This window comes from Adiantum capillus-veneris, chromosome 25, assembly GCF_014529385.1.
Source record: "Adiantum capillus-veneris isolate H3 chromosome 25, ASM1452938v2, whole genome shotgun sequence".
Classification (NCBI taxonomy): domain Eukaryota; kingdom Viridiplantae; phylum Streptophyta; class Polypodiopsida; order Polypodiales; family Pteridaceae; genus Adiantum; species Adiantum capillus-veneris.
Genome location: NC_140955.1, coordinates 44,306,752 through 44,330,218, shown reverse-complemented (window position 1 = coordinate 44,330,218; position 23,467 = coordinate 44,306,752).

Genomic DNA, 23,467 nt, shown 5'->3' with positions numbered 1-23,467 from the left:
GGAATATTATGGCCGGACGGCGGCCGGAAAGTGGTCAGAAAACGACCAGTTGGTTGGCTGGTGGCCGGTGGTTGGAAGTCAATGACCGGTGGCCGATGGCCAAATTCAAGCGGATTTGTCTACACAAGGGCGGCCACACATGGGCTGATTGGAGGGTCCGATTTGGACTTATTCACACAAGGACTGCTACACATGGCTGCCTCTTTTGAGAGAGGGCAGCCCTTTTGGCCTATAAAAGGAGGCCATTTCTACACACATTTCATAGTGTGAAGTTGATGCAACAAGGTGGGTGTGAGGTGGTGAGAGTGAAGCAAGGTGGGAGCTCCATTAAGGGTATAATCCCTTTGTAAACTACTTCTTGTTTTGAAGTACTAAAGCCATTGAGTGGTTGCTTTCCCGTGGACGTAGCCCACATTGGGTGAACCACGTATATCGTGTGTACTCTCTCTCTCTCTCTCTCTCTACTCTATAATCTCTTGTGTGTGAAATTTATCTCTCTCCATTAAGTAATCTACTCAAATATCTATTTAGCTATGTCATATTTCCTAACACTTGTTTTAGGTAATCATTTCCCCAATCTTAGATCAGTTGTATTAGTCTCATGAATGGATGCATGGAATTAGAGGAAGTGCATTGGACAAGCTTATATTGATGAAGGTGCATAGGTATGCGTTATTACTCAAGCTTGTGTATCAGACTCAGCATGGTAAAGAATTTTTATTTTTGTATAAAGCTTGCCAACCAATCAAGGGTAAAGTGTTTGGGAGTCATAAAGGATCTAGAAGTGGATGTATTTGATGTTAAAGCACTAGAAAATTGTCATGTTATGCCCGTGGGTATTGGTTCTTTGCCTCTTGACATCCTTGGAAGACCATGATTACAAGAAACCAAAGCTGTATAGGATTGGGGACATGGTACCATCACTCTCTATAATAAAAGGGGTGATAAGAAGAGGTCTGGCATGGCTAGCAAGCAATCTTTGGATGATGATTTTGATGAGAAAAGTGATGAAGAAGAGTACTCAAGTGAAGAAGACAATGGGATTGATGGCAATGATGTGGAAGATAGTAGCGGTAGTGATCTAGATGTTTCCTCCTTATTTCTTTAAGAAGAGAATAATGAGAAACAAAATCTTCTTTGTTTTATGAAGAATGAGGATATCTCTGCTATGAGAAAATTGAATATCTAATGCAACCCAAAGTTCAATCTTATGTCAAACAAGAGTTAATACAAGGTATGTTGTCTCCCAACTTGTCTAGTCATGAGAAGGGTGGTACCTACGCATGATACAACAATTTCCCAATTTCTTTATCACTTAGTATAAGGAAATTAGAGACTTCAAAGAGAATAAATCTACATTTCAATCAAGTAAAGAGCTCAGCCCCCGTACGTACGCCAAAAGCTAAGGAGATTGGAACATGTACAACTTAATGCTTTAAAGGAAGAGGTAGACAAGCTTCTCAAAGCAGGTTTTATATGTCCTGTGAGTACTATAGAATGGGTGATTTCGGTTGTTTTCACACCCAAGAAGGATGTAAAGTGGAGAACTTGTGTTGATTTTAAGCGTGTAAACATAGCTATGAAGAGAGATCGATACCCTCTTCCTTTCATAGATGATATATTTGAATTATCACACCATGGGGATGCTTTTGTTATTGTGTGCTTCCTTTTGGTCTTATGAATGGCTATGCTTGGTATCAAAAGCATGTCAATAAGGTGTTCTCTTCCTTTCTTGGCAAGTTTGTGAAGGATCTTATTGATGAATTTTGTGTTTATAGTTCTATAAAGGATCATGGTGAAAATATTGGGATGGCGTTGAAGCAATATGATGAAAGTGGAGATCAACTCAACCCAAAGAAGTTTCATCTTGCTCAACCAAGAGTGAAATATGTAGTGTGAAGAAACATCGATTACTCTTGGTTTGTTTCTTTTGACTCCATTTCAGTTGTCCAAACATCCTTCAAGGTCCGTTTCAACTCCTTATACTTTTCTTTGTGCTCGCTTTTAGTCATCATTGGAGGTTCTCTTTCTTTGATCTCATCAGGCTTGCCCGATTTTTGTTTGTTTTGTTCCCTCGATCCGTGTTTTTCATGGCCGGATATATTCCCATTATCTTGTCCTTGATGCAATCCAATGTATCTATCATCGCCAAGAAGTGAGTTTTGTTTTCTATTTCTAGTTTCAATTGTATTCTTTCCATGTTATAATCTCATTTTTTGCAATACCGGCATCTACAATGTTGATTTGAAAACTCAAAAAACTTTCTTCTCCTTCCAGTAATAGTTTCATCCTTACATGTTCTTTTGCAAAATACGTTTCCTCCATTGTGAGTGTCTTCCCTTCTAACTTATCATGGAATCATAATAATGATCAGATAAGACATGTTTTTCCTTGATCACTGCAATAGATGCCATCTGAATGGGAACTATGTCATAACCCTTCTCATTTCAAAACTATGTGGGTGTAGATTCATTAACGCATTCATACATAGTAGTCAAAAATTGAGTCCACTCAAATGGTTCAAATAGATAATAGGAAAGATCCAGGTACGTATTTTGCATCATTTATCTCATATGCAATCTTCTCTTTGTAAACTACAAGACTCAAAATCTCCACACATCCAAATTGGAGTGTCTTTACTTATCCATGACCGGAGTTTAGTTTTCATTGAGGTTTTCGAATCCAACTCCTGGATTGGTGTTCTCAAGACATCCTTGTAAGAATGATCCTTCAAATTTACTAGATTAATTGATCCAACTTGTTTCATGTAAGCATTCCCTCTGTTTTAGTGGGTCTCCGCGAGGACGGACGTCTGTAGCATAGCTATCTAGCACTAACATAATGGCAATACTCAAGGAAGTGACTTTGATGAGGCACGGAGACTCTTTGAAGTTGTCGATCTCAAGAGGTGAACCTAACAAGAAAACACACCAACTCAACAAGAAAACCACCACTCAATGATTAGGGAAATATGCATATGTCCTGCTCTCTCTGCTCTAAGTAATCACACCATTTTGGCACTAGAACGAACTCAAAATGCAATGGAACTTAAGGAGGATGTCTAGGACACCTAGAGGCACTACCCTACCAAGTCTGGTCGCAATCCAACAAGGTGCCAAATAACAATCCATCATGAAAAAGGTCCTGAAAACTGCAACAAAACATACCAGAAATGTCGCCCCATGGTCTAAGACCACTCTCTTATGGTCAAAATTTCAAAAAGTATTTAAGCACTCAAATCTGCAATTATAGCTCACTAATGCGTAGTTGCAAACCTCATCAAAACTCACAATGCTCACACTTGAATGAAAGAGCATGGAAAGAGGAACACAATGCAAGTTTCAAAACTGAAATCGGATTATCCCCAATCATTGGTTGCAATGAGTACAAGTTAGAGCTTCGTAGTTGCTTAAACGTACGTATGATAGAGCTCTTTTCTTCCTCAAAAGATAAGCCTTCTTTCACATTAAATTTATTGACCTTTATACCTAGGGCTTTCTAAATGGTGAGTGGCCGATTCACATGGACTTTTACAATTATCATGATAGAATTACAACCCAAGTAATTGACCTGCTACTCTAGAATTAGGATTTACATAGAGTATCACTACACTAGCTCGAAAAAATAATAGAGCACAAATGTGGTGTTTGGCTACGTGTTCGGTGAGGTGGATGCCCGTCCGGCTATTCCTTCTGCTAACCTTCCCCCCTTCCTAGCTCGTGTCGTCCCTTAACACGACCATGTGTAGTCTTGTCATAAGGTTGTCTTCAGCTTTGTCTTGAAGGTTGGTCTTTAGCTTGATAGTGTTTTGTCGTGGATGAAGCTCCCCCCTTCCTTGAGTGCTTCATATCTTTTGTGTCTTGTTGATGCATAATTGGACTTCAATTTTTGAGACAACTTTGCATTTTTTTACGCATTCTTCTTTTGTTCTTGCCACTTTTGTTATTGCAGATGGTTGTTTTGTCATTGACTCCCTTTTTGAAAATTGAGCCCTTTGGGTCGTTGACGTGAGGATGAATTTGTTTTTGGTTCCATAGCAATACAAGTCCTCTCAGTGCATTGTTGCACTAAGTTTGAAGCACGTTGTGAGCTCCTTTTGATTATTGTTGATTTCCTTCTTGTTGAATTTTTCATTTGTTCTTGTAGGTCATTCTTTGTTTTGTCATTGCTTTTGCTAAATCTTTGTTTTTGTCCTTGAATGTAAGATAAGCTCTTGATAAGTACGATGGGATATGCAGTTGTAGCTCCAAGTCATTGTCAATTGATATGGATAGTTATTCCTTATTGTTGATGTAGAAGAAATATAGATAGGAGGATGATGATGAGTATTTCTAGACTAGGGTCAAGAAACTGAATGACCAAAGGGAAAAAACCCGGTGGGAAAAACTTTCCTTTGGTATGCGCTCTTATTGGAGTTGAGCATTTGAAGTTGAAGTACCTGTCATGCTTGGGAGAAACAAGGAAAGAATATCTAATTCAAGTGCCAATTATAGGACACTTTATATGCTTATAAGAAATTTTCAAACAAAAGCATGCAATGAGAAAGAGGGATTTTATGGGTGTTTCAAGGAACAAATGTAGCACATGTAACATCAAAGGACGTCACAATAGCTTCCATGTTTCCAAGAAGGGTTTTCAATGTAGAAGCTTCTCCACTCATACCGCACTATGCTCAGTGCATCAGTGTCTTTTGGACTTTCTTCTTCACTTCCCAGACTTAAATACATAGAGTTTGACTCTTATACTCACCTATATGAGCATGAGCAACACAAGTAATTATGCTCAGCTCTTCCAGCTTGAGTAGCACCTAGAATAACTAAGATTCTTAGACCACAGAGAATATTACATGAAGGTTTGGGACTAAGCCTTGCTCATTTAGTGGCTTAGCTTCCCGAATTTGAATTTTATGCCATGTATGCTTAATGACAACTTGGACTTACGTATTCAAGGCCAGAAACCCAATTCCATAAGTTCTAGAAATTTAAATCTCTTCCATTTTGTTCATCTTTGGATGCCACCATTTTGTTGAGTAGGTTGGCATATTTTGGCCCTTCTTGACTTGTTTGTCATATGTTGACACTGCTTTTTGTGAAACAAGTCCTCCAGCTTTTGTAGGGACTTATGTATCCTTTCTGTTATTTCCCATGAGAAGAGATTGTCGATAGGTGTGGGTTTTTTGTGATTAAGTTTCCACTAGTGATTTTGGAACCCACCTTGTCTTTGGTCCACGTGTGATCGTCTTTTGTATTTGCTTCTTTTGCTCAATGAATGGATGGACACTAGGCTTTGGGATCCATACATGTTGATTTCCGTTGTAGAAGCCTTGATTTGTAGTTGAAGGCAAGATATCCATTTGGAGATTGTATCACCCTTGATTATGATTGGCTTGTGTTGGTTCTTTGTTGTGGGTTCTTGCTTTTGGGTGGAGCCATGTGCCATATGACTGTTGATCTTTGTTGTTCTAGTTTGAGCTACTACTTGTGATAATCATATTTGAGTGTTACCTTCATAAAATCCTTATGCTTTGAGTAGCTTGACTAGAATCATCCGTTGCTTCACTTGTCTTTGTTGGGTAGCTTGGTTGAACTCCAACTTTGGTACCCAAATCTATTGCATTGCTTGCTTCTTTGATCATTTCTTTTGCCGCTTGTGGTTGTTCTTTCTCCTAGCTTGATTTGTTTGTCTTCCTTTTATAGCTCACCTTTCTCTTTATAGAACTTATTTCTTGAGGTGAGTAGATCTAGGCTGTTACTTTAGGCTTTTTGGCCCAAACACTAGTGTTTTCTTGAACGTTTTTTCTTTGAGGTTGGACTTGTGTTTGATGTATCCAAACTGGGTCGTTGACTTTGATGTGCTCTTTGGATACTAACACTTGGTTGATTCTCTTCAACTTCTTTTGGATGCTTTTTTGTGATGGAAACTTTGGTTGATAAATTTTTTGCTTTGATTTGCATTGTATTATTGATGGTGCGGCTCTTAATGTAGTGGATATGCAAGAAATTTGATGGAGACTTGTTGAAGGTAAAGTTGTCTTGCGAGGTTGATCTACTTCACTTCTTGCCTTAGCTTTACCTTTTTCCATGATGCTTGGTTGCTCCTTTTTTGCATTGACTTGAGGTGCTTTTAGGGCTTTTGATGGTGTTTTTATTGAAGATTTTCTTGTGGTTGTCAGTATCAGAATCTCTTTGATACGATGGGAGTCGATTATGTGGAAAGTATCCTTATACTCCGCAATATTCAACTTGAGTATATCTTCTTCCATGCCAAAGCTAGGAATCGGAATTTTTTAACTTGTGTATATTGTTTCCTCTAGCTCAATGATTGGTGGCTTTTCCATCATCCACATTCATAAGACATTAGATTCTTTGTTTCTTTTGGATCTATCACAGTTGAACATGTGATTTTAAGTCCTACTTTGCCTGCTTGATGATTGAGGTGCTTGATATGCTTGAGGTGCTTAATGATTGAGATGCTTGAGGTGCTTCACATGCTTGAGATGCTAGGGTTGCACTTGAGGTGAGAACCCAGCTTAAGCTTAAACTGCTTAAGAGCCAAGCTTGTGGTGGGAACTGGGCCTATGCATGAGGGGCTTGAGGTGTCAAAAAGTCAAAGATTCAATCAATACAAGCAGGGGGCGAGCCCTACATGAGGAGGATGAGAGAGAACACCCACACACTCACACAAGGCATGCATGGTACAAAGAAAGCAAAAGGGACACTTGTCAAGTTCCTCCTCATGTTGCCCTCATGGTGTGCCTGAAGCCTATTGGTTGGCCACCCAAGGGGTCCAATAATAAATTAGGAGATTTAGTTAATTGATTTAGCATTTATCTAGCCCTCTCTCTCAAAGGGGAAAGGGGGACACTGGTCTCAAGGCTACCCTTGTTGCTTGTAATGCATCCTGCTTATGATTGGCTAGGACTGGAGGGGTCCAATGAGCTTCAAGCATGAGCTACAAGGGGGGGTCAACCCAAGCAAGCTAGGGGGTTGCTTAAGGCGTATACTCACCCACACACACTCACAAACACTCTCATTGTGTGCTATGCAAAGTGCAAGATCTCCCTCTCCTTCTCCAAAAAAGTAGAGGTTGAGAACCTACACCAACACTCTTGGCTATGGAGTGCAAATCCAACCAAGAGCCATGCTTCAATGCTTAAGCTTTCCATCTCCTTCTTCTTCATTACTATGCTATTATGTATGCTAGCAACAAGAGTTATGATAAGTGAGGAACTAATTCTTTCTCCTATGAAATGTTTCTTCTTCCTCTTCCCTACCCTCATTCCCTGCTAGCTCTCTCCACCTTCGAAGGTGTTTGTGGTCTTGGCACTGAGGCTTTGGATAGTTAAATCTTTCTTCAAGTTTATGTTATGCTTGTGATGCATGAAGCTTTCCATCTTCATTGCATCACCTAGGTCACAAGGAACACAAAGATTGTATTGTAACAAGTCTCTCTTAATGAGAGAAATCATAATACAAATGCCTATTGGAGGGGGGACCGGCTCCACATAATCCGGTCCTCAATTGTTGTCATGTTCTCTAAATTCTCTCTCTTGCAAAAGTATTGTTCATAGTTAACTAATTTCTATGATTATGTTGCTATCTTAACCTATGTTCACCCGCTATGCTCACAAAGTCATTTCTCAAAAGTACTCTCATTAATTTCCGCTACTCTCAAGTTAAATAGGCTAATTCCATTACAATTAACTTGATTAGATTCCACCTCTTACAAGGGGATTTAACATACATTACAAAAGTTAGTGGTTAGGTTAGCAAAGTTAGTCCAAAATTAGTAAAAATTAGCATGGAAATGAAGCAAAATTAGCAATGGTTAGTATGAAATTAGTGAAACTGGGGGTGGAATTGGGGTTTGGGATATTCATAACTCAACAGTTAGCTTCAATTTCTTGCACAACATCATCAAATTAAACCAAAATTGAGTTAAAACACTCAAAAACCAATGGAATTAGTAGTGAAATTACTCTATTCTAAACATCCTATACTCACTAGCTTAGGTTATCGGTCCCGACAATGGCACCAAGTGTTGGGAGGCATTGTAGCAACAACCTAATTGTGAAACCCACACAAAAATATCAAATCCATGGATCAGCAACCCCGCTAGGCCATGGAAGCACGAGCATCGGATGAATAGAAATAGAGGATTCAAGAGAATACCTCACCAATGCAAGTAGAGATTAGCCATGGCAAGACTAACTCTAAACATACTCTAATCACTAATCAATCAACTCCTACACACATCAAGTCCACCAAAGTCGAACTTGCCAATCTTATGGAGTCACAAGAACATGGTCAACACAAGCATCAATGATCAAAGCACACACTAATTACATTGAAGTTGGCTTTCCCAATCATCACATGCCAACCAAGGTACCCCAATCACATCAGACACAAGTGGCATTGAGCTCAAGGCTCTTAAACCTTCACACACTCAAGCACACAATTAGGCACAAGTGGCATTGAGATCAAGGCTCTTAAACCTTCACACACTCAAGGCTCTTAAACCTTCACACACTTAAGCACACAATTAGGCACAAACTCTAATGACATGACCAAGAGTGCACACACACTACACTAATCAAGAGAATTAGAGAATTAATCAACTAATCAAGAGAATTAGAGAATTAATCAACTAATTGAAAGAAGAGAGTTAAGATCAAAGCAAGAAGTACATACCTCTCTCAAATCTAGAATAATGAGAGTGTAATACTACTTCATGACATAATGAAATGTAGAGAAAATAAGACTAATGAGTAAAATAGGGATTAGATTAATCAAGCTTCTCTAATTATAATAGATTAGTACTAGCCTCTTTAAGCATGGGCATTAAGCTCAAGGCTAGGCCATCCATAGAGTGAACACACAAGAGAGAGAGAGCTCTCAAACATGGATCCTCAAGAGTGGATACTCAAGAATGAAGCCTCCTTGCATAAAGGCTTCCTTTTAAAGGCTTTCACTACCACAATCCCTTCTACTATGGGTTTAAGTTTGAGCCCTCTAGCTAGCATATACAACTTTGGAACTCTCAATGAGCCCAAGACTTATACAAAGTGAGTTGGAAATATCATACACAACCATAGCATATCTCCCGCTTGATGCATATTTGGTGTAGCCTGTGCCGTTGCTAACAACTTTACTAGGCACATCTGTTTTGGGTTCCTCAATTATCAATTCTTCCCTTTCTTTTTGAGCTCGTGCTCTTGTGATGGCCTATATAGGTATCATCGTTTCATTTTTTGAACCACTACTTGATGGGATAGCCCCCAATATGTTTAATGTAGTTTTCACTGTTTTATTTGGGTTTTTCAAACAGTCATCGATCAAGTTAGTAATGCCGCAATCTGGACAATACACGTTCACTCTTATGATCTCTGTGTGAGGATAGTCTTTCATAACATGGTCACCACCACACTTGTAGCATAGTCCTAAGGGTTGGCGAGGTACTCTTGGTGTTTTTGGTCTATAGCCATATAAGTATGTCTTTCTCGTTGATCGCTATTGAGACAAATTTCTCTATAGGATTTTGACTAACATCTCGATAGATATGGTTCTTCACACTGATCCTCATAGTAATATCCTTGTGTCTTAAGTAGATATGATCATATTCCCCAACCTTGTACCATTTTTAATTGACGGATAGATGGTCTCCCTAAAATGACATGAAATGTGAGGTCCCCAACCGGAAGATTGGGGCTACTTGATAGTTGGTCTTCCTTTATTCTCAAGTTCCATTGACGCCACCTTACTCCATTTCCATGAAGCAAGGATACGAGCAGCAGAATAGAGGAAGTTCTCAATCCATTGTGATTGTGGTTGTAAGGGTCATACGCCATAGGCCAGGTCAATAATCAATGGATTCCAATGGGAGCTAATTCCTATATCACAAAGATAAAATCTCGTTGACATACTTAGGATCTATAAACAACGTCTTTTTTTCCATGTTTAAGAAGCACGGCCACCATTCATAAATCCCAAATGTGATATGAGACTTATGCTTAACTAATTAATAGCCTTTTAAAAAGTAATCGACTAATTGGGTCCTCCCGTACGTAGACATATATCCATTTGGATACTAGTCTCCCACTTTTCACATCGCACTCACCAATTCCTGTTGTTTTTTACTACCACATTGTTTTACATGTATGAACAGTGTTCCTTTATTAATTTTGGAGGTTCTTTTTTACAGCCCTTCAAACATCACCAAAACAATTATTTCTCAAACAAGGGCTAATGGAGACAGTCTTGTATCTCACCAAAAAATAATTTCCCGATGTTCTTATGAGTTTGCCGCTACCCACGGACTTTCTCTATCTAACCAATAGAGCCTTTGCAGCGGATTTACTTATTTGCTAAACGTGAATTGTGCATACTTCTCCAATTACTAACCACAGGGGGCATCTCGCTAACCGCATGGCATCTTGCTAATCGCAAGAGAGCTGATAACCTTAGCTTATTCTCCACTAACCACGGGATCATCTCGCTAACCGCCGCGAGGCATTAGGCTAACCGCAAGGAGCAAAATATATTCCTTCAACAATTGTTCTTAATATCAAACAGTAACAACTTATCAAACAATAACAGTTTATCAAGCAATAACAAATTATCAAAGACTGATAATTTATCACACAAATCTTTCACTATTCTATGAAATTATATGCTTGTTTCTTGTGATACAATCACGTTGTTAGGAGTTTTTTGGAGCAAGGGATTGCACATATGTATATACACATGCATGGTGCATCAAATAAAGGATTGCCCATTTTCCAGAGCCAGGTGGTTGGGTGGGGCCCACATGTGTACAGGTAGGACAGCATGTACATAGTGCATTGATTTTCATCGTCACTAGTATCAGTGTGTTTTTTCTATAATAATGAGGAGTTGTTAGCACGTAAAACTTTTGGAGGAACCTATCCGCGGGCTGACGACATGAGGTAAGTACGTGCGTCAGATGGCATCTAGTGGCGTCAGGAGGTCGAATGGGGTCAAGACTTGCACGTGGATAAGTACGAACACAACGTGGGTGTTTTCTTGTGATTATGCAGAAAGGTCATCATAAGAATTTTATTTGGGGGCCGCTTCACGTGGTTGCATGATGCATTATTGGAAAACGTTGAGTGACAAGTGTGCAGATGGATGTAGCAGGGTGACAACTATGCACTGCGAGGCCAGTTTTTGGCATGTTCGAGGTCCGTTTGAGGTCAATTAAAGGGCCAAAGGTGCCCAAGCAATAAAGGGAACTGAAAAACCTGAGAGAAGACCAGAAAAAACGTGGAGAGAAGAGGAGGAATAGCCGCAAGTGAGTTTTTGTTGTTTTTGGGGCTTGTTTTGGCCATAAACTGCTCATCCGAGGTCAGATTTGAGCACTTTGACATTGTAGACTGAGGTTTTGGGCCGTTCCAAATGCGATGGCGCTGTCCATTTTTCCAAATTCCTCACTTCTTATCTATTTTTTTGGTTGTGTAAGTTTCTCTTATGAGCGAAGCCTCTGCTCTAATTTGTGATTGTATCTAGCATATTTTACCCATATTGTGTGAGCTATTTGCCCCATTGGTGTTGACCCATGCTCAATTATATCTAAACATTAGAAATTCTCCTCTTTTGGGCTGATTTTTTTGGGTGTGTGTGTGTCTGTCTCTCTATGTGGAGTGGGAAAATGGATAGTCTCTCTCCTCTCACTCCATCGGTGTGTTCCCTGTCTCGGCCAGGTGGGTTGTGTAAGCCGAGTGGTGCCTCATAGTGTGTGTGTGTGTGTGTGTGTGTGTGTGTGTGTGTGTGTGTGTGTGTGTGTGTGTGTGTGTGTGTGTGTGTGTGTGTGTGTGTGTGTGTGTGTGTGTGTGTGTGTGTGTGTGTCGGGTCATTATAAAGGCATTATGTGTGTTTCCATCCCGCTCACAACATTTCTTGGACGGTTTAAGGAAAATTCCTAGACTTGACTTACCGGTCAGTATGCATAATTATCAATTGTTCAGATTAGCGACAAATGTGATTACCTCCCATGTTAGAGGTTGGGCATCTTTAATTTCTTTCACAATTGATACATCCGCTTGATCTACAATTGAAGTAGATGCTAGCTTTCTTTTACCTTCCTTAGAGGGGGATGGCATGAGAGTCTTTGGATCTTCGTGTTAGTCACTTTAGGGCTATTGTATCGTGAAAGAAAAGAGGGAAAGCTTCGTTGTGAAAAGAAGAGTTATGGCTTTCTTGCTTGCCGAGATGATGGCAAGAGAGAGAGAGAGAGAGGACTCAACAATCTGAGGGACAACACAATGGTGGTAGAGATGGAGTTAGAGATGGAGATGGATTGAGGGTGAGAGCTTGAGGGAGAGAGGTGGAGGGTGAGAGGAAGAGGGGCCTTTATATAGGCTCTCAAGAGCCAAAAGAAATGGCTAATAATAGCAAAAAGCAGAGAGATAAGTTCATGCATGTTTGTGGCTTCTTTCTTTTTTGCACGCACGTGTCCTGATGCCCGATTTGGAGACTCTAATTTTAGGAGAAACTAAGAAGAAAAGAATCTCTAATCTTGACTTACCTCTTTCTTTGCTAAAAACACTCTTTCATTTCTAAAACATACCCAAAAGTTTCTATATCTTTCCCATGGGTCAACTCTTATCCTCAATTATAGTCTTAAGGTATTAAATTGCTCCTAAACCCTAGCAACTTATTCTTCCCAAGTGAGTAAGGACCATAGTTAATAGTCCCGAAGTTCGATTTGTTTCATTAAAACTCTCTATGACTTAACAAAAATGTGAACCTCAAATAATTTTGCAAAGTGACTGAAATAGCTTCTCTTGATAAATCTTGGGTATGTTACAACAAAGTTGTTTCTCTCGCCAAAATCCACTATTGCAAAGGTATGCATACTCTATCCCACAAGAGATTACTATAATCAATTCCAACATACCCACTAGTATGTCACGTATCCATTAGCAAGTTGTAGTTTCATTCTTGGCTTTTTGACAATTGGTCTTCCCCATTTCTCACATATCTCTTGGCCCCGCTACCTAGTATAGCAATCATTTTGATTTGTTTGTGTCCCATTGGCAAGGTGGTATTTCCTTCTTCCCCTTCACATTAATCACCCACCTTGTTTAAAGAAACAAGTCTTGCCTTTGGTTTGTTTTGTGTTGTTTTACATGTTTGCTCATCTATGGAAAGGTCTTGAAGAGGGATTTTAATTTTTATCCTCTAAGTTCTTGCCCACTTACCCCCATAGATGTGGTCTAAGAGAGTTATTGTGCATTGTATAGGAGTTGACATCAGTTCATGTAGGGTTTTGGTGTCCATCATCTTTGGAATTGGCTTCCATTGAGAAGGTACTACCTTAAAGTCTGATTTTGTTTCATGTTCTCCTATGAAAGACATTAAAGTCTTCAATGTCTCGGCTTTACTCTTTGTAGATGCTTCCGATCTTGTATCACCGTATAGAGATTGTACATCTCCAGGGTAGAACTTGTGATCCATATTGATCTCGATGTAGGTGCAAACTTATAAGCCGAACTAACATCCTTTCTATTCCATTTCATTTTCCATAAGGCTTGTGTCCATGGCTCTTCCACTTCTGGGATTGGCATCATCACTTGTGACTCAAAGTCATATGTGGTATTATCCACTACCCTATTGTACAATGGTGATCGTTTGTTTCTTCTCTTTTATGCTCAATTACCTTTGTTCATTTCATGGATTAACACTTCTTATTTAAGGACATTTAGTTTTTTTGGCTCCATTAGAGCTTGAGTTGTCTTTATGAGCCTTTAGATATTTATAGTCTTTGTGTTTTGACCTCAAGATGCGGATATGTCAACTAGATACAAATCTTCTCTAGTGACCTTCTCAAAATGGAAGATGCATTGTTTGCGTTTTTTGTCACCTCTCCATTATTAGGCATGTTTGCCGGTCGCCGCGACGGACGTCCATAGCATAGCTCTCACGCATCAGCATAAAATATCAATACAAGGGAAGCGACTCAGATGAGGCATGGAAACTCACTAGGGTGTCAATCCTAATGAAGTGAACTTGAAGAGATGCAACTACTAACTCTGCAAGCAAACCATACGCACTAAAGCCAAGTAATCTGCCTATGTCCTTCTACACAGCTCTACAATCATCACGCTCGTTTACCATGCAAATCATATCGGATTCGCACAAAACTTGAAGGGAAGCTACAAGGGACTATCAGGAGCATATCCTCGCTGTCACAGCATTCTGGAGAGGTACAAAGATCGCGATCGTTCATCCCAAAGTCAGCAAAAACAGCGAATAGGTGATCCTAAAGGGTCGTTTTAGAGTCCCCTTTCCTAGGGTCAAAACAACATGAAACACGCATATAAGCACTCAAAACAGCGATTTAAGGTCTCAAACTCGTAGTTGAAAACCTACACCGAATCTTGAATGATTACACTTGAATGGAAGAGCAAAGTAAGAGGAACACAATGCAATAAACGAATCTGAATTTGGATTACCGTAGCCACAATAGCGAAGATTACAAGGTGGAGCAAGAAGAAGCTCTCAAACCTACGCTGTCTTCTCAATTTCTCATAAAAAAGATGATGTTCAAACTTACAAAACTTGACCTTTATAGTTTAGGTCTTTACAAATGGCTTGTCCGGCCAAAAGCTCCTAAACTTCTAACTGGCTCTCTAAAATACAATGGCTCCTAGAAAAATAATCATAAATTCTTTTACAAGTTCTCGGCTTAGAGATGCTCTCTTACAAAAGAATTTTACAAGGGTTTTCCACAAAAATGTGACTCCTTCTTTGGAAATCGCAGCTTCGTCGCTTCGTTCGCCAAACACTCCCCCCTTCCTTATCCTTGCACGCCCTCGTGCATGTTCAGAGCTTTGGTCGTTGATGTGGCTCCAAGGAGGCAAGAGTTGTTGAAAAGCTCCGCGTGCGGAGTACCGCCTCTAGGGCTTCTTCATGCTGTCTGAAAGGGTTTTCACTCAGAGTGTGCTGGTATGCTACGTACCGTGCCTTGAGGTCCTTCGCCATAGGATGAAAGATTCTTGAGTCGATTTCAAAGAAACCTGTGACGAAGGCCTCTTCAAACATCTGCAAGTAATGTGAAGGCAGGAACATGAGTGTGGAGTACATTGCCATTAGGATATGTCGTGGCAGTGAATCTTGCAAATTCCTCGATGCCCTTCTAAGAACAGATTCCACGGATGATCGTCGCCTTCAGTGTCTTTGAACGCCTGGATGCAGGTGATGATCATCCGGGCTATCTTTACCAGCATCTGACAGGCCACGTCGAGGACATCCCGCAGCAAGGTGATTGTCGAATTCAGGGTGTTGACTACATAGGCTACTGTAGGAGGATTTTGCGCTGTCAGGACTGGGTAGTTTAGCTTTTGCTGCCTTGAACCTTTCCATGTATCAAACTCCTTCCATGTGCGTCTTCTAGGGACTGTGCAGAAAGTAGGATCTATTTGAATGTGCTGAGGAGCTTTGTGGTAGTTGGCTAGATCCTGTGGCTGCTTGTCCAGCCACTTTTGCCTCCATTTAGGGTGATCTTCGATGAAAGCCTGAGCTTGTTCGGCTGTCAGTGCTACACCTTCGTAATCTCTGTCTTTGTTTTGTGGCAGGGTTGGCCGCATCTTCTCCTTCCATAGGATTGCTCATATCAAGGGAAAAGGTAGGTACTCATGGCCAAACCCCTCCACCTGCTCTTCTGGCTGTAAGAATGCCAGGGCCGTTGACTCCATCATCTTCTTTTCGTATATCATGTAATCTTTTGCTGGTCCCTCTGGCATGTCCTTGATGCTTTCAGTGAGCTCATCTCTAATATCTAGGCCTGCCTCAGCCGATCCCTATCCTTGTTCTCCTTTATGTGAAGTTTCAGGCAAATCAAGTATTTCTTGGCCTGACAGTAGTTGCGGTTGCACTTGGGCTTCCACTGTTCTTATTTGCGGTTGAGAACTCAATGCTTCTTTTCCTTTCAGCAATGTGTCACTGATCTGTTTCTGAGTCTCTAACTCGGCCCTTGCTTGTGCAAGTTGCTGCTCCAGCTCTTTTACCTTTTGCTTGTTGGCCGCCGTCTAGGCCATCATTCCCGATAAGAGCAGTTGCCTCTAAAGTCTTTCTTGATCTAGCTCCCCTTTTAGCGCCGCTAGGGTGTTCACTGATGTGGCATTGTCTGATGTGGAGACCAATGCTCTAGCAGGTTCCTGGTTTTCCATCGATGTTGTCAAAGTACTTTTGACAGTGAGGTATGAACTCTTAACTCTCTGAAACCTTGCGCTTTCGTAAGCAAGCTGCTCCATTGCTTTCTGTACCTTTGTTTTCAATTCTTGGCATTCTTTTTTCTTGGTGGTCAACTCCGTCCTGACGTCCACCAGATCTCTAATCAGAGACTGAGCCTACTATCGCTCAATGTCTCTTTCCTTTGTTGTGAGCTCCAATTGTGCCCGTAGGCTCTCTAACTCCTCTTGCCCAGATGCTTGCTTTTGTTGAGCCTCCTGTACCTGCTTTTGTTTTTCTCTTAGCACCACGTGCTGGCATTGGAATTGTCTTTCTAATTCTTGTAAGGTTTTCCTGTAGTCAAAATCAACAATAGCCTAACAGGCTTCTTGGTATCCTATTGCTTCCGTAGGCGGCATAGACTCTTTTTGTGAGGATGAAGGAGGAGGAGGTGGTGGTTTTTGGGTTGATGGAGAAGGAGGAGGAGGTGGTGATTTAGGCGAGGGAGGAGGTGGTGATTTCTCCGCTTCTTGTTCACGCCTCTTTTTCGATGCATCGTCCCTTGGCTGCGAAGCAGATGTGTCCGCTTTTCTTTTCTTTAAAATCTTTATGATTCTTTGGCGATTCAAATCCGCTGCCCGTCGTGCTTCCACATTCCTCTCTCTTTCAGCTTTCTTTAGCTTCTCTGCTTGGTTCGTATCATCAGTCTGCTTTCTCCTTTGTTTCTTCAATGGACTGAGAAGATACGTCCACTTCTGCAGCCTTTTGTTCCGCGACTATCCTTTGTTTCTCAGCCTGTATTCGAGCTGCCTCTTCTATTCTTACCTGTCTTTCCCTCTCAAATCTTTGTTTTTCTGTTTGTTGTGTTGCAGCAGCTCTCGCTTTTCTGTCAGCCCGCAACTTGGTCCTTCTTTCCTCAACTCTTTGTTGGGCCTCTCCATATGCTTTTTGAAGGTCGAACTGCGGCACTGTACTTCTTTCCCTCTTTCTTTTCTCAAGTGGTGTGCTGGTGTCTTCCTCCTCACTTTCTTCAAATTTCGATGGTCCTTTGTCTTTAGACCCTTGAGAGTTTCCCTCGTCTTCAGTCTCCGTCGCTTCTTCATCACTCGAGCTTTTGTTGGATGCCTTGGCCGAGCGCGATGATGTTGCGCTAGTGGTCGTCCTTACTGAATGAGCAACCAGATTTGCTTTCTGAATCAGGGCCGTTTGAGAACTGGCCACCGGTAGATCTTCAATCGTTCCCAAAGCTTGGTATGCTATTCTTGTTAGCATTGGCCCTGCACTCATGTAGCTTTTGTTCTTTGCCGAGCCTTTCAAATTTGCTTCGACCAAGTTCTCCAAGATGTAAGAACCATAATCACAGCGGATGGTTCTGTTTTCAGCTGTTGCTAGAGCCATGACCACTGCGATGTGCAGTATCGGCTCGGTGTAGAGAGGAGGCTTTTGTACTCTGAAATGCTGAGAGATCAATCTCATCGGTAATTCCAGCTCACCGTATATCATGTCACTGTATTTGTACTTGTTTCCTTTTGCTTTGATAAATTCTTTCTTGTTATCCAGTGACTTGGTCTTTGCCAGCAAGTCGTGTTGCCCTGGAAGGAAAGGCAAAGCTTCGTTGATGATTTCTTTTGTGATCTTTACTTTTACCTTTGAACCATCCTTGTCGGTGAGCATTGCTTGCCCATCATACTGTATCGAGCTCATGAGCTCGTGGGCCCTCATGTAGTCTATTTCCCATGGCTGCAATCTAAAAAACTGCTCCAAATGCACAGCTCGCACGGCTTCTGTGACCTCCAGCCTTCGGTGGAGATTCCATATTTCCCGTGGCATGATAGTCGTCTTTACCATATCACCATCAGCATCCCTAAACTTCGTGATGAAAATGTGAGCACGGATCTGAGCTAGTATTTCATCCGAGATGTGAGCTTTTTCGTTTGTAGAGAGCTCATCCACTTCATATGGTATTGTTGTCCACTGCCTTGCTTGCTTTTGGCGAGGCATTCTGTGTCATTAGAATCACAAGTTGTCAGGATTTTTCTTTCGCAACCAGTAGCATTTAGACTTTTAGTAAAAAGCAGTTCAAAAGTTAAAATTTGATCATAACTTGAACAAATCTCATCCATTCTTGTCCATATTTCACCAGTGGGACTAGGAAGACTAGAGCTATGACTGATTGAAATCTGAGCCAAATCTGGGCTTGAGGTACACAGATCGCGATCGTAGTACAGAGGCCAAAATGAGATCTGATCACATGAGTGGTTTGCTGATAGCTAGAGGGTCATTTTGATCCACTCTGTCTTTTATTTGAACCACTTTTGAGTTTATAAGTCCCAATTTTTGGGTTACAAGGGAGTTTTGGACTAGACTTTGATTTTTCATGGGTTTTTGATGTCCAATAGGCTTGAAACTTGATGGGTGACTTGAACAAGATGTGTACAAGAGATCTGTTAGGTTTTGGTCAAAATCTGATGCTGAGGTACACCGATCGCGATCGTAGTACCTGGGCTTTTTTGGGTGAAAACTGGATGGCTTTGGTCCCCTATGCCTGCCTAGCCCATTGATGATTTATTTTCAAGTTTGGACTTAAAATGAACAAATTAGAGCAATTTTTCACTGTTTGAACTTATTTTACTAATTCTAACCATATTGGGTTTTCCTGATGAATTCTGGTTGGAGCCTGGAGCTAGTTGATGTTAGTTTTTGAGCTTTTACTGCTTCCATGATGTGTTGCTACCATCAGCCTACTCCGCTATCTGATTCTGACTTGATCCGCACTTTTTACTCCGTCTTTGGAGATTTTCCAGACTTGTGCATTTTTCAAGCATTCTTTGGATACCAATGGGATAATTGGGCATCTCTAAGTCGCCTTTTAGTCTTTGGCATTAGTTCGACCAAATTCTTCCCTTCTGTGATTACTCGCTGACTGAAATGGTCATCTTCGTCCTTGTAGGAGATTATGAGCTCCATTCAGGGTTTTATACTACTGTGCTGACTCCTAGTCGGATAGGTATGTCTTTCAAACCATCCGTCATAATTTTCAGTCAAATTTTGGTAGTTGTAGGTCAAATTTTCCCGATTCGGGTGTGTTTGATTAATTTGGCCCATTCCATGAGAAAAATTTGTGCATTTTCCATGAAAATTCAAGAGAGTGTATCCCTCACTGAGTTCTAAGCCTGGGCCAAGCCAAAAGTTGCAGAACCTGCATCTAGGGCACCGATCGCGATCGTTGCATAGTTCCCAAATTGAGTATTGACACCTGCAAGTTGTTGGCGAAGCTGAGGGGATGCCTTTTGCAATTTCTGTGTCAAGTTTGGTCAGTGGGGTACACTGATCGCGATCGTTGTACCACCACCAAACTGAGATTTGATCACATGGCTTTGTTCCTGACATTGTGGGGAGCACATTGATGTGTTCTGTGCTTGAAAAAAGTTTTGTTGATTTGATCCATTCGCCCGTTTGTGCAATGATTCGCGCTTGCATGCGTAATAGACTTGATCTTTACTTGATAAGGAGCATAATTGTGAAATCTGGTATGAAATGCTAGCTCCGATCGTCCGTACGGGGTAGAAATGTGGCAGCTCGCTCTAGGTCAAGAAGCTCTCTTCTTCTCTCTCAAAATGTGAAAATGAACAATGAGCTAGAATTTGGCCTACCTGACGCATATCTTTCAGAGGTTTTCGTAACATAGGGCTAATTTTCCTTACCTTTGATCCTGATATAATTTGTATACCATCTGTGGGTCGAACCGTTCATCATTCTGGCGTCGTATGACCATTTGATGCGATTCTGGTGAAATGTGGTCATGATCATTAAGGTCGAAATTCGACATCTTCAGATTAGCTTCCAGAACTTGATTCTGACACTGTGGGCGATATTTTTTAATTTTTGAAAGATTATTAACGAAAATCAAACAAAATAAATTGAAAATACTTATTAACTGGCGAAAATTAGCCAAAAATTATTATACTCACCCGTAAGCATATATTTTCACTAGAAGCATCCCAATGCTCCAGATTTTGTCATTACAGCTCATTATTATACTGGTTGGATAATAAAAACGCTAAAAATGCCAGATTTTGATCAAATTTGTTCGAAATTGAACTGTAAAAAATGAAAAAAACAACAAACACATGCATTATGTACATATATACACGTTGGGCCCCTCAATGGTCCTGACTACTGCTAGATTCAGCAGTTACTTCCCCCTTCCTAGACTGAGTCGTCCCGGACGAAGGTTGTGTGCATGTGCATGGGTTTTGAAATCTATGTTTATGCACTGCCGTGTAATGTGGCCCTATCGTCATGTTTGAGACAATGCATTGGGTAACAAAGTGATGTGCAAGATGCGGGGACTGAATGTTATTTTCAGTGGCTTTTGATGGCGAGGCTAGCTGTTTATGGAGGGGGTTTCTAATCACCGAGCAAAGAAAAGCGAGCAAAAACAAATTTCGAGCAAATATGGGGACAAATTGATGCAAGAACAACAATGGTTTAAAATAATAATAATGACATGCATATTATTCTCACTACCACAAATATGTGAATCACTCGACAAAACTCTAGTATTTTGAGCCATTATGAAATTTGAATACTCTAGCCACATGCAATCTCTTTATACTAGAGACATAATGCAATTCTATGTGACATATCTTCTCTCAAAAAAAGTCCACCAAAAATTTGACACTTGGATTTTGTAGGAAATTCAACACAATCCCATATGCCTACAATGCTATTCGGGAACCTCCTAAAGCTTGAAATAACTCCACTTTTGTAAGTGTGGCTTGATGCACAAACTGATGGGCAACGTAGTCCAAACCCAAGACTCTAAAAAACAAAAAGTAGATGTGCTTGCAAGGCATGTATGTAACAGGTTTACTATCACGTCTCCAAAAATCCTCACATGAGCACCAAGGGAAGTTTGTAAGCATGACAATATGGAAACCCTTTCTCTACTGACCCAATTGTACTAATATGAAACAGATGTGATGCATTGGGAACCAGTAGAATTACTTCTCTTACCAATTCGGATGCCATATTCTTCCCTTTACCATAGTTGTACTAAGAGTAATGGGAGGTTTCTAATGAGGTCAATGACACTTGTCCATGAATGCCTGTAATCGTTCGTCTCCTCTTTGATCACTAAAGGTGAAATTTTTGAGATAATTGCATCTGACAACAACTTATGATGACACATATCTTGTAGAACATTGAAAATTTGTAGTCAAGGGCATAAATCTGATCACCAAAATTGTTCTCACCACATTTGAACTTCACATTTTCCAGACAATGTTGAAGAACATAGAAAGAAATCTCCATCTTGAATATCGTTTAAGTGTGTCAAATTGACCTATTGTAATTAAATTTCAAAAAGAAGAACTAGTGTTTGACCCTATTGAGGTCCATAAGTGGCAATGTGCCAGAGCATTGTTTGCAAACGATAGAACAAGCTTGCTTGGAGTATCGCAAGGTAATGTATATGTAATAGGCCAAATAGAGAGGGTATAGAAAAGATAATACTTACTTTAAATTTTTTTAGTACATTCAAATAATGTACAAGTCAAAGCATAGTGCGATCCTTTTCAATGCCATAGATGCCATTAGTGATGTCTTAATTTGTGTTTTGAAAGAGTGTCTTCAAAAATATGTTGTTGTCACCAAAAATGCCATGGCAAACACAGCCGAATTAGCCCAATATTTTACAATTTCCCATTTAATCACTTACTCCCTCGCCATGGAGGACAATGAAAGTCCATGGTAAGGTGTGATTGTCTGGGTGTAACATTTACGGGACCAATATGTCCGCCTGAGTTTTAGTCCTTGTCCGCACTCACTGTCATGAGATGCCACTTTGATTTTGCTCGCCGATGCTCTTCGTCTGCCGTTGCTTGTTGTCTACTATGTGCACCTAAGGTGTAGTCCTTGACGGCAGTCAACTGCCATGAGATGTCAATTTGATTTTACTCGGGCACTCGTCCTCCAATATCATTGCTTTTCGTGTGCTCCATAGGATTATCATCAATTGTCCAAGGTGTTGTGTCGTCGTCTATAGTCGAATACAATCAAAGCATGGTGCTTCATTTGAGTCATGAGGCCAATATGTGCACCTAAGTGTTGCTTCGATTTTACCCAGACGCTTGGCAACCGCCGTTGTTTTTTGTCGGATTGCCGTCAATTTTCCAAGCTATGTTGTGCCATCGTCTGCCATCGAACACAACCAAAGCATGGTACCTCGTTGTAGTTTGACAGCTAGGTATGCAACAAAATGCTGCTAATAATAGCCACCATTGGATGCGGCTCTCCTCCTCGCCGTGTATAGCATTGGACTGGTTTGCTGTTGTAACCAGTCCGACACGGATGGTTGCAGCAACAAACCAGCCCAATGCTATACATCAAAGGTCGTTTGACCCTTTCTCTGAGCAAGGAATTCAATGGCGCATTCGACTCTGCCAAACTCTCCCTCGAGCAGACCCTCAAATTCTAGTGCCTCAATGATACCCTCTAAGGCCCTTCTCCTCCACGGACTGAGCACACACTCCGACAATGTACTGTGCATCAAGACCAGATATCTCCCAACACCTCACCTTGCGATTGCTGCGTGCCACCTTGCTGCTCCTTTTCTGCTATCCATGCCATCCCGCTCATAAAGCAGAAGCTGCTATTGCTGCTCATTTTTATTCTCCTACATTTCCTTCGCGCAACACCGTGCTTTCTGAGTCCATGCCGGGCTTCCGCAGTCACCGCTCCGCAGCTTTTTCCTGCAATTCCTGTCTCCGTTGTTGGACGCCTGCGTAAGTAGCCAGAAGCGCAGCAGGGCCAGCAAAAAAGGTGGCCGCATGCCGTCACCACCGAGTCCTACTCTGCTTCGCCAAGGCAAATCACACACGTGAATGCATCTTTGTCAGCTCTATATACATGCCCTGACTGCGCCCGCCTTGGCTTGGGATTTTGTATTTGTATGTGTGTAACCACAGTCTCTGTGAATCTACAATCTCTTGCATTTGAAAGAGAAATTTTAATTGCCCACTCAAGATGGATTATTTGTTTCACTCTTTCACCCGTGCAGCAATGATCATTAGCTCACTTTTGTGACTATTAGAGTCCCTGTCGGACTAGTGTTCGAGAAAGGTTTTCCTTAGCTTAGCCTTAAGCCGATTGGAAATCAAGATTAGCCGGTTGCAAACTAAGGTAAAGGGAGGAAAAACCTGCAAAATATACAAAAAAATAGTTCAAAAATCCTACAAATTTAGAAAATTTAACTATTGTCCCCGTTTGCATCT